Here is a 10,980-nt window from a genome sequence, read left to right as displayed (position 1 = left end):
GCTATCACCCGAAGTAAGTGTGGAAACACTGCAGAAAACTGAGCCAGATTTATTGGTTATGCCCCTTCTATCATTGAGATGTCCCAGATCAGTTGGTGAAGTAGAAGGGACTGGCAGGAGATGTTGTAAATCCTATGCTCAGTTACGTGTTTATAAGGTCAAGACTTCTGTCACCAGTGAAACAAACACGAAAAGTCTCTATTGGAAACTATCCATGTAAAGGAAACTTTCAGTGCTGAAGAGATCTTAAGGAAGTTGGCTTATGTCAGTCCTGTTAGTCTCTGCCAGGGAACTAGATATCTAGTATTTAGTTTTACTTTACTTCACTCCTCAAATAAAATTGTCTTATAGTCAAGTTTCTTCTCCTTTCATTCCCAGACTGCAAGAATCACCAATCAGACACAAATGAGGCTTTATCCCCTCTATCAGAGCACTGTAACATCTTATTTTATACTTCCGCTTTCATCTTTCTTTGAAAGCTCATTCACGTTGGCTTTTGTTTTTGTTGAACATCCTCAATCTCTCCCTTCTACAAGTCTGAGCTCGGAGCACTTGAAGCATTTATCATCATGTGAGATTGCACTGGAGTGATGTGAGGTGTTACCACTGAATAATTTTTCATTCTCAGTAATCCATCATATGAAGTCAGACAGTGCAAGCACCACAGGTTTTGTGTGGCAGCAATAAAGTTCTGCAGTGGCAGAAAAATAAGCTGAGAAGATTGTATAGTAAATCTTTTAATTCGTTATTCATCCTTAGCCTTGAATATAAATACTAGATGGACCCCTCTCTCCATACTTAGCTAGTGAAGAGAGAGAGGTGACTTTTTGTGAATGAAAAGGAAGATGTGGGTAACTAAACTCTTCTATTGCTTTTTCCTGTCAATACTATTCCAGACAGAATACAAATTCAACAGGCCAGATTTTTTGGTCAGTGAGACATGGTAGTAGATGCATGGAAGTGCAATGAATTTGTGGGGGAAAACGACTGATCAGCTCAAGCTATTTCATGTGGAGTGGAAGTCCACTAGAACAGACAAATTCTAAAATGGATGGGTGTCTTCTGTCCTGTGTGACTCCCTCCTGGGAACTAAAAGTACAATTAGGACAAAAAGTGCTGTTCCCAGGAAGGTAGAATAGTCATTCAGTGTTCAAGTGAGCAGGAGAAAAATGTGTTTTGTAAAGATTGTTTCATTCTCTGCAGTTCTTGTGGTGCAGAATCACGCATTAATATTTGCCTTGTCATTCAAGTCTAAGACAAATATTTTAATCAAGATATTATTCTGACTGAAGTTTAAACATAGAACCAAGAAAGGTTAAAAACCATCTCATAGCATGAATGATTTGCTATTAAAAATAAATCTTACTTGTAGAAACAAAAGCTATATGAAAAATACAATTTGAAGCAAACAAATTTGAAGCAAACACATCAACTATCTTGTACAAGTGCCAGAATTACCAGTATCCTTCAGATCTCCCCAGCAGCACAACCTGAAAATACCATGCCCCCTCTCCACTAGGCAATGACCCAGGGAATCATTCTTGGACTGGAAGGCTGGAGTTATAGGGAGACATGTTCCTTAATGCACTCTAAGAAAATCACAAAGCAGAGAGATTAGTATAGGAGGAAACACAGTAGGTGGCTGGCCCAACAGTGGTTTGCTTCCTTCCATAGTCAATGGAGAGAGGAACAGGGTCCTGCCAGGCCAGCTGAGAACAGGAACCTACCATCATGTATTCTGCATTGTCCACACCTCCACTGCCTTAAGCTAGAGCTACATGAAAGAATTCCAAAAGGGAGAGAAAGGCAAAGAAATGAACAAAGTAAGAAAATGGATGGAGAACTACAGAGAGCGAGTAAAAGCCAGAAGGGCACTTGGATGAGGAGGAGACCCACAGTTACACAGCAACTTGATTTTGCTTCTCCCAATAGGAGAGAGCAGAGTTAATGCTTCATCTTGCAAGAGATAAGGACCCAGTCGAGGATCTCAGATCTCATGTTAACTGCAGTTTACAGCAGAATCGAATGAATGTTTCAAGCTGAAAAATTGTGAGATGAAAATGTTCAGTGAGAGAGACTAGAGACTGTAAACTTGGAAAAAAACAAAAGAAGGAAAAGACAACATGAAGTTTTGCTGGTGGAGATGTAAAGAAAAGGATGGATTTTGAAGGATGTTGAAAAAGTAAAGTTGACCATAAGAAGCCTAAGACACGTCAGAGAACTGCACAGCTGGAAATTTGAATTACTGGAAATACATCTGAAATGTCAATGACAATTACATAAAAGAGGGACAGGAAAAAAGAAAATTCAGTTTCAGTTGTCTTAAGCTAAGGAAGTACAGGCCTAAACAATATTCCCATGTTTCCATTGAGAGACTCACAGAGCCAAACCATGTCCCTAATGCAGGCTTTTATCTTGTACTTAAAATTTAGGCAGATAGGGCCTCCTCCTGAAGGCTTTTAAAAGTACACTCTTCACTCCATTAGATATAGAGGAGACATACAATTTACAAGAACTGATGAGCTAGGAACAAAAAAATGAGGCAAAAATCTGGTTTCTGAGTTAGTCTAGATCTGTGTACCTCGCCCCTCTCCCCTTCCCCCCAGTATTTGGGCAGAGGAGTAGGCATAGATCTATGAGGCAAGATTCCACAAAAGAAGGAGAATTAAAAATATATGCCAGGAATACGCTGACTGAGGAATGGAAAGACTGCAGAGCAGACAGGATATGACACTGAAGTGCAGTGAAACAGGAAGAAGCTGATGAAAAGAGTCAGTGACAAGAGCAGAGGAGATTGTACCTCAGTTACTCAGAAGGATGACAATGCCTTCAAAAACAAGTCAAAATTGGACTACAGGAGAGCTTAGCAGAGGATCCCAAGTTTTTTTGTGCCCTGGATATATCAGTTAAGCAAGGAACGGTTGTAACTTCATAATTCAACTGTTAAAGACAGGTTTGAGTCACATAAACTCATATCCAGTTCTTAATTTCCCTTGCCCACTTTGAAGGGTATTTCCATTTGGATTTGATTCAGCACCATTATTACTTTTAGTGGAACTCCAGTGCATATTGAGATCTGGAGATATTCCTAATTTTTAATGGCATTTTGATTCAAATTTAATACTTACTAAAGAAGGGAATATATAGGATTTATTGGAATTGGAACTTATTTTGTCAATGTAAGCCATAGCGCAGTAAAATTAGATCAGCTCATGTATACATTCACCAGTAATATGAAGATAAATTAAAGCTGATCATATAGATCAGAGAGTAAAATTTGGCTGCAGTTCTGTAGACAAAGCTACCCTTCTGCAAAGCATCAAAGAAAACTTCTCTAAGGACTGGTCTGCAAAGAAGCCAAATTTTTTTACTCCACAACAAAACCTGTTAGAAGTCTAATGCACCAGAGATGGCTCCTGCGGAAGTGTAGTTTGGTTAAAGTCTGTTGAGAAAGTCAGTCAACATGTTTTCACAGCAGTTTTCACTATTCACTACTGTTATGGTGAACTGCAAAGTAGCAGTGTATAATCACATCCTGCTCTGACGTAAAAATGGGATTTTTAATTTAAAATAGTAGTTCTCACATTGCCTTCTCACCAGCAGAATATTTTAAGCAGTACTGCATACCATGGTGCTCCATCTGATCTGTAATACTGAAATTCAAAGCATAAGAAAAGGAGATTCATTCACATGCCTCAACTATGAAGTACACATGCTGTTTTTGTTTATTTTACTCTAAAATCTTCACCTCCATAGGAACATTGTCATAAGAAATTAGGTGTGATAGCTTTGAAATAGTATTTTTCCAGTGGAAGCCTTTTTAGATTCAACCTGAAGAAAATACATGAGATGAACACACCTTTCAAAAAACCTCCAGTCTATCCCATTTGTGTTCACTTAAAATCAGTGGGAAGTAGCTAAATGACACATCAATTTTTAATCAAAAATATTTTAGCTAAACATATTTCTTTGGGAAGCTACAACAAAATGAATTATACAGTTCTTTCAGTGTAGAACTCAAAAGAGAATACTTAATAACACCATGCAGCACAAATTGTGCTTGCATAGTGATTTTCACAGGGTGTCTTAAGGAAAATTACACATAAAGAGTAAAAACCTACAAATTTAGATCATTGAGTGGAAGCCAAGGAGAACAAATAAAATTTAGGGCTGGATTTATAACCAGAAATTGAATCAACAGAACAAACCTCAATAGACAATATGCTCCAGATGTGAGAAATAGTACCCCAGAAAATCTCTAGCTTCCAACAAATGTTATCATACCATTAAAACAGCTGAAAAAAAAATAGCACAGTTATTACCATAGTGACATTCTGCCACATATGTGAACAAAAGGCAGTGGGTTGTGCTAGGTTAAAATAGCACAAAAGATGAAAAGTAATATAGTGCTTTTCATAACAGACATACTGGCTGAAAAATGGAATGATGAGCAAAAACATACCAAACTGCAGTAATCTGTGTTGGTCAACATGTGCGTTGAGGTCCTTGTAACAGACCAAAACTTGACTAGTAACAGTAATCCTGAAAGGAGTAAAGTTTCTGGACCTGTTGGTGTTTATCAGATGTATCAGATGATAATGCAAAACTGAGTTTTGATCTCATCAAGCCTCTGAGACAGTGACTTCCCAAGTGGTTCCATGTTTTTCTAGCTAATTTGGTGTCATATAAATTTGACATTTTCACTAACCAATATCTAAGCAGTCTGTCATGAGTAATAGAGTTGTCACCCAGAAAATTCTGAATGCTCCCAATGCTCGGTAATTTGAATAAAAGTCTTTAATCAAAACTTTTAAGCCTTTGAGCACAGTTGGGAAGGTGTGCATCAGAAGCCAAATGTGGTATGACAAAACACCTCTAACAATACTTCAATCACATTGTGACTATGACAAAATATTCTCTCTTCCTTTGCCAGCAACCTGTAGCTGAGCTTTTCTAAGCTGGCACTTTTCTTCACTGCCTCCTGCACGAGGCTCAGGTACATGACCAGATTGCTGCAGGGTACAATGTTAGTAGTCTGTGTCTGCTGAGAAGCAAGAGACACCGGTGCACATACTCCTAGACTATGGCAATGTGCAGAAAGCCACTCACTGCTATCCTTCCTCACAGTGGGCTGCACTGAATGGTATTGCATTGCACTTGTCTTGAGCTGGGGCACGTTTGTCGGCTCAGCCATCCAGCTGTTACAGTGGCTGTGTGTGGGCTTGGACACTCACACTTCCACGCTTGCTCCTAGTCTCAGCTGATGTTTGTGTCAGCTTCCCAGTTAATGTCACAAAGCACTCAGGACTTCAGTCATTGCATCTGAAAACTTCTCTTGCCTAGTCAGAAAAATCACGGATACTAAAGTTGAGGAAACTTGTCAGCAAACTAGGTTGTTACTCTCCAAATCCCAAGAGTTGCTATTAGGGGAAAAATCCCCCCACCAAAACCAAAAAACTCTAAAAACATCTATGGACGGAAAAAGAAAAGAGCAAAAAACTTCTTTTGCTTTGAGTCTGAATGAGACTGGAAAGCTGAAGGGACAGGAGTTATGTAGTGTTTTATCATTAATTTGGAGTGCCATGCATTTGCAGCCTTACAGCCTGATAGGCGATGTTACTTGGTTAAGGCAGCATGGCATCAAATGAAAAATGGGTATTTCTATTTGCCGCTCTAGGTCTGATATATTTTCCTTTGGAAGAGTGGCACAAAATCACAGAATATCAATGTTTAAAGGAGAACAATTGAAGTTCTACTGAATCTGTGGTTACTTTTTGTCATGGTTAAACAGAATGATGACATACAATGGCAGTTGATTTACTAAAAGGGGAAAGAACACATAAGATAGCATATTAAAATTTACATCAAAATGTCAATAAATCAGAGAAGGAAAGTGAGACTTTGTGGCTTTATCAGAAGAAAAATGAAAGTAATCTATTAATTTTGCGTGCAATAATACACAAACATATACTAATTTAAACTGCTATCTTGGGAGAGACAGCTTGTTTCAGATAAAACTGATCTGCCTTGCTGTCTCCGAGTGTGGTAATGCACAGGTAATGTGTGGTTCCTTAGGGAATACAGAATGTGAATTAATCCATCTCCCCAGGGCTGACACTTTAGCAGATGATGAAATGTACATTACTTAATCAACAATAACTTTTGCGGTCTTTAAATGGGTGAACATTGGAAGGCTTACCATGGCTATGCCCACACCTTGCATAAGCATGAATGAATCAAGCAATAAGTCAATAAGTCAATAAAATCAGCTACAGAGGTTTTGTTCATTTTTTTTTTCTACTTCAAACATGATTTTTTTTTTGGTGAAATTAGGAACAAGAACTGCAGGTTTCCTTATTGATGAGTTATATTACTTTGAAAATTCACCTACAGCTGTATACACCAACATAATATTATGAAACACTGTTGACTAATAACAGCCAATTTACTGCACAGTTAACCTGTCAAAGTCATTCTTTTACTACGCTATTTTATTAAATAATTAGAAAAAATTATCACAAAAAGAATAATAGTACAGCATAGTACTGATAATTAGCACTTTGTGAGAAACCAAAGCATTTAAGATGTTTGTTTCTTGTGAAGCATCTTTCCTGATTTACTTGCGGAGCTATAAAGCACAGTAATGATGCTTCAGAAGTCTATTTCATTCTTTCATTGAAGGATGAGGATTTAATTTTTAGAGGAGAGTACTGAGAGATGAAAGGCCTGGATATTTGGGGAAATTTCTTCATATCTCAAAGTCCTGATGCCACCCATTTCCTCAGTAATCTTTGGAAAGTGCCAACTACATGAAATTTAACACTGACAAAAATACTGTTCTTAAAAAAAATTCCTTATGTCTGATACTTACACAGTTGATTCACCATTAGCTGGGGATTAAAAAAACCTGAATGGCTTTCTGCTGCATGAATTTTCTTCCAAACTTCCTCTTTTTCCTCACACATTTAACAAATGTTACAGTAGCAGGATATATAAGTTCATTAACGGAGGGCTTAATTGTGCCTTCATTATAAATAGCAAGAGAAACTTCTGGAAAAGTTGGGACAGCAGTATCTTAGTATAACTTTGCAGTTTCTGTATTAAGGCACATAAATTATATGAGCTTAAGCACGCAATTAAATGTTATCAGTATTATTAATGTCAAAACCAAAACGTGAGTCAATGTCATCTCCACTTCTTTCCAGATGGGACCCTTAATCCTGACATTCCTCCCAAAACAAGAAGAATGTCAGGTCTTAATTAACTCACACGAATGTTACAAGTCTCCAGTATTTTGTAAAATGCTTTGAAAATATCAGTAGTTTAATGCTAAATTAATGCAGTCCTTATTACAATAATTATTAACTGTTTACAGTTGTAATCAGGTTGCTAAATGCCCTGCTCATTGCAAAGAGGCCGGAAAAAGTTCAATTTGTTGCATAATCAGCTATCTGCTCTTCAGTACACAAGCTAAATATAGCAGAAGATGTCAGCTACTAAATATGTAAGACTTGACGAAACAGCTCCTCTCTAACCTCAATTCTTCCAAATGAGTGCTATCAAATTCTGCTAAATTTTAACTTTCTTTAAATATCAGTGTGGAAATAAACAGGCTCAAGCCGAGCTCTGCTGTCTTCCTTGAGGTTACAGGCACACAGCTGCCCGTGTTTCTGTTGCAGCTTCCAGCTTTCCCAAGTGTTATGGTTGGACGAGGTCCTTGACACTTGTATCTGTCCTAGATGTCTATTTTAGAATAGATTAATTGGTACTGCCAAGATTGCTGTGGACAGTGGCAATGCCAGGATCCCTTGGGACAACTGAGCAACTGAGAAAACTTGGGTCAGAATCATCCCCCATAAGCTTGGAGAAGCTTTGAAGAGTCACAGTCTGTAACTATTTACAGCAGCAGGAGATACAAAATAGGATGAGAAGAGAAAGACAAGCTGTGGCTTTCTGCTGAACAATAAATAGTTTTGAATTTCCAAAACCAAAGGTGGGAGAAGCAGAAAGAGAACGCTCCATCTGGCTTGAAGCAGTTGGAAGAGCTGACAGGAAAGAAGGACTTTCTGTTATTTATCAGACTCTTACTGAAAAATGCAAATGAAGGGTTTCTCCAGCAGTGACAAAAGCCAAAAGCTTCTTAAGAATCCACGTGTTCCATGTTAAGGAGGGGAGAGCTGATATTCCTTCAGACCAGTAAGAGCTTTTGTTTTGAATCAGTTTTATACAAAGTGAGAAAAATGAGAACATTTTAGCATTGTCCACAGAGTTGGCAGATGTGAATGGACCTTTTGTTCATTTGTTTGCAAAGGTTTGGATTTTGCCTGCTCTGAATTCAGATTCAGCATAGTATCCTCATTATTCTTGGAGAGTAACATTAAAGTGTCAGATGACATCTGCAAATGAAGGTGAAGATTTTTGGAATTGCTCATGTTTCTTTGCCCTTCATCTGATAGTGAGGAGGGTAATAGTGAATAACTCTAGTTGGGATGGGATTAATTTTGCCTAAATTCAGACACTTAAAATCTAGATATGTGCAGAAGGGTCACTCAAGCAGTGGTGAAAGGTCTCAGTCGCATTTCCTCCTGGATTTAGTTCAAGACATAAAGGTTATCTGCATGTACCAAGACACCAGAAACAAAGAGTAGGCTGTTTCTAGACTTTAAAGGCAATAATAAAAAGAGCTGTAACTTCAGGTAAAACTCAACTCCAAAGAAAGCAAACCTTGCCAAGAAAGGCAGGTATGATTAACTGCAGTAACAGTGATCTAATGGACAATTATCAGACTCAAATAAAGAAAATTATAAGGAAAGTGCAGTGCTCATACTAACCATTTTAAGATTTTTATATAGGGTTATCACCAATAGGAGATGTATATAAGAAACTGTAGGCATAGCTGACAGTCCCTCCTACAGTTCAATTTTCCTGACACATTCCTTTAGAAGACTGTTTCCAGTTACTTAAAATGTTGCCAAAGATTAACCAAAGTTCTGGACTAATTTTTTTCCTAGGCTGTGAATTTGTAGTTTTTTACAAGATTTTATGTAAGAATGACCCTAGGGACAAGCTCTTTTTCTTTCTGCTATTAAAAGTATATTTGTGAAGAGTTTATGAATGCTCCCACACTACAAAGAGGAACCTTCAAGTTCATAGACAGAGTGTGTTTTCTCCCCTATAATGATCTATACAAATTTAAACCATTTAGAAAATTACCAAACATGCTTAGTTTGGTACTAAGGCAATAGAGTTGTATCATTGCAGTGGCTGAAGACGTTACCTGTACAATGCACTGGATAGATGGATCTGCAGGGTTCTCAGCATCCCACAAAATGAGTGTTGTGGCTTCACTTTAGGAACAGATGCTGGATTCAGAACCAAAATTCAGCTGACCAAATGTGCAACTGTACTCACTGCTCAATGGAGACACATCAGCCATTTGCCAGGAGCTTCTGGTAGCAGGTATTGCTCATACTAGCCCTAGATAGCCCTAGACACTAGCACCAGTCTACTGAAGTGAAAGTATAAATAATGAAGAAAAGAAGAAGAGAAAAAAGAAGAAAAATTTGAGGATTTGACTAACAGCTTCAATGTCTAAATAAAATGGTTAGGAGATAGATTTTTTTTCCAGACACATGAATTTTAGAAAACCAAAACATAAGCAAACACTATTAAGTTTATCACAGGTTTCAGCTACTCATCGTGAGATGCTTCTTGGAAAGTCCAAATTCTATGTGCTTTCATCAGAGGGACCATTCACATGCTGAAATCAGACTGTGCCACTCTGCAATAAATTCTGCTGACACCTGTGTATTCCTGAGCCATGAACTGCACTTGAGAGTGACTGAGCTTTGGCTGCCTGATAACCTCCACACAATGTAAAAAATGAGACAAGTAGAAATTTTATGGAGCTACTTATAAGCTTATCTCCTCCAGAAAGCCTCACTTTCTAAGTCAGTCAGTGGCAGAAGTCAGTGCAAACCTGACAGTGACACTATTCTTGTAGAATAGTGTGTACTAATGCATCTGGAAGCAAAGAGAAGGTAATGTCAAACTCCAGTATGTGCTAGCAGAAAGAAATCCAAACAAGAAAAGAAGCTGCTAGTAGTTTTCTTTTCACTTGAAGTTCTATTTATTTTGCTAAATCATTGAGCTACAACTAGAAAATCAGAGTAAGCTCTTGTTGTCTTTCCTCCAAGGCAAAGACTAATCCTGAACATGCCTCAAAAGCTGGCAGTTTGAAGAAAAGTCAACCCACATCTCACTGAGCACAGTGTTGAAAACCCACAGATCTATCACTGTAGCAAAGTGCTTTGCCCCTTTCCTCACATTAGCTGACACCCGACCGTTGTTTGGTACTGTGGTACTCCACACTCAGGGCCAACACAGAGCTGTATGTTACTCCTCCATGCCTGCTGTATCTTCCTTTCTCTCTCACTAGACTGGTCTACTAAGCTCTTTGCTAACACTTCCTTCTCTATGTTGCTTAGACTTGGCACTTTGTCTGCAGTTCTCATTTGTTCCAGTCCTTTGACTTTCTTCTCTCACTGCACTACTTCTGTTTTTGTGCTATCGGTCCCAGCCCTAGTTCAACTTCATCTCTCACCTCCCCATCAAGTTTGTTTCTGGACCTCATCTCTATTTCCTGCATGGTACATTTTTTCTAATCACAATCATATTTTCTTCTCTATCATTTTCTCTACCCAAGCTCTTCTTTTGCAGCAGTCTTTTCAAATCTGGGATAAAAAATAATACCCCTCATACTCTTTCTCCTGTCTGTTTCTTTCACCTAATTTAAATTGAGATAACTGTTCAAAATTTTGAAGACAGCAGGTTCCTACAAGTGTTGCATGGAAGGTGGGGAAGCAAGCAATCCATGTGCAGAAAAGAGAGTTTGTTTCTTCATTATCCAAGTGCCAGAGTAGCTAAATTCTCATACAGATCTGCTGACCATTTTTAAGGAAATTTTAACTCCTGCTGTTG

This window comes from Corvus brachyrhynchos, unplaced genomic scaffold (assembly GCF_000691975.1).
Source record: "Corvus brachyrhynchos isolate BGI_N302 unplaced genomic scaffold, ASM69197v1 scaffold92, whole genome shotgun sequence".
NCBI lineage: Eukaryota > Metazoa > Chordata > Aves > Passeriformes > Corvidae > Corvus > Corvus brachyrhynchos.
The sequence above is the reverse complement of the archived record's forward strand: the minus strand, read 5'-3'. Positions refer to the sequence as shown.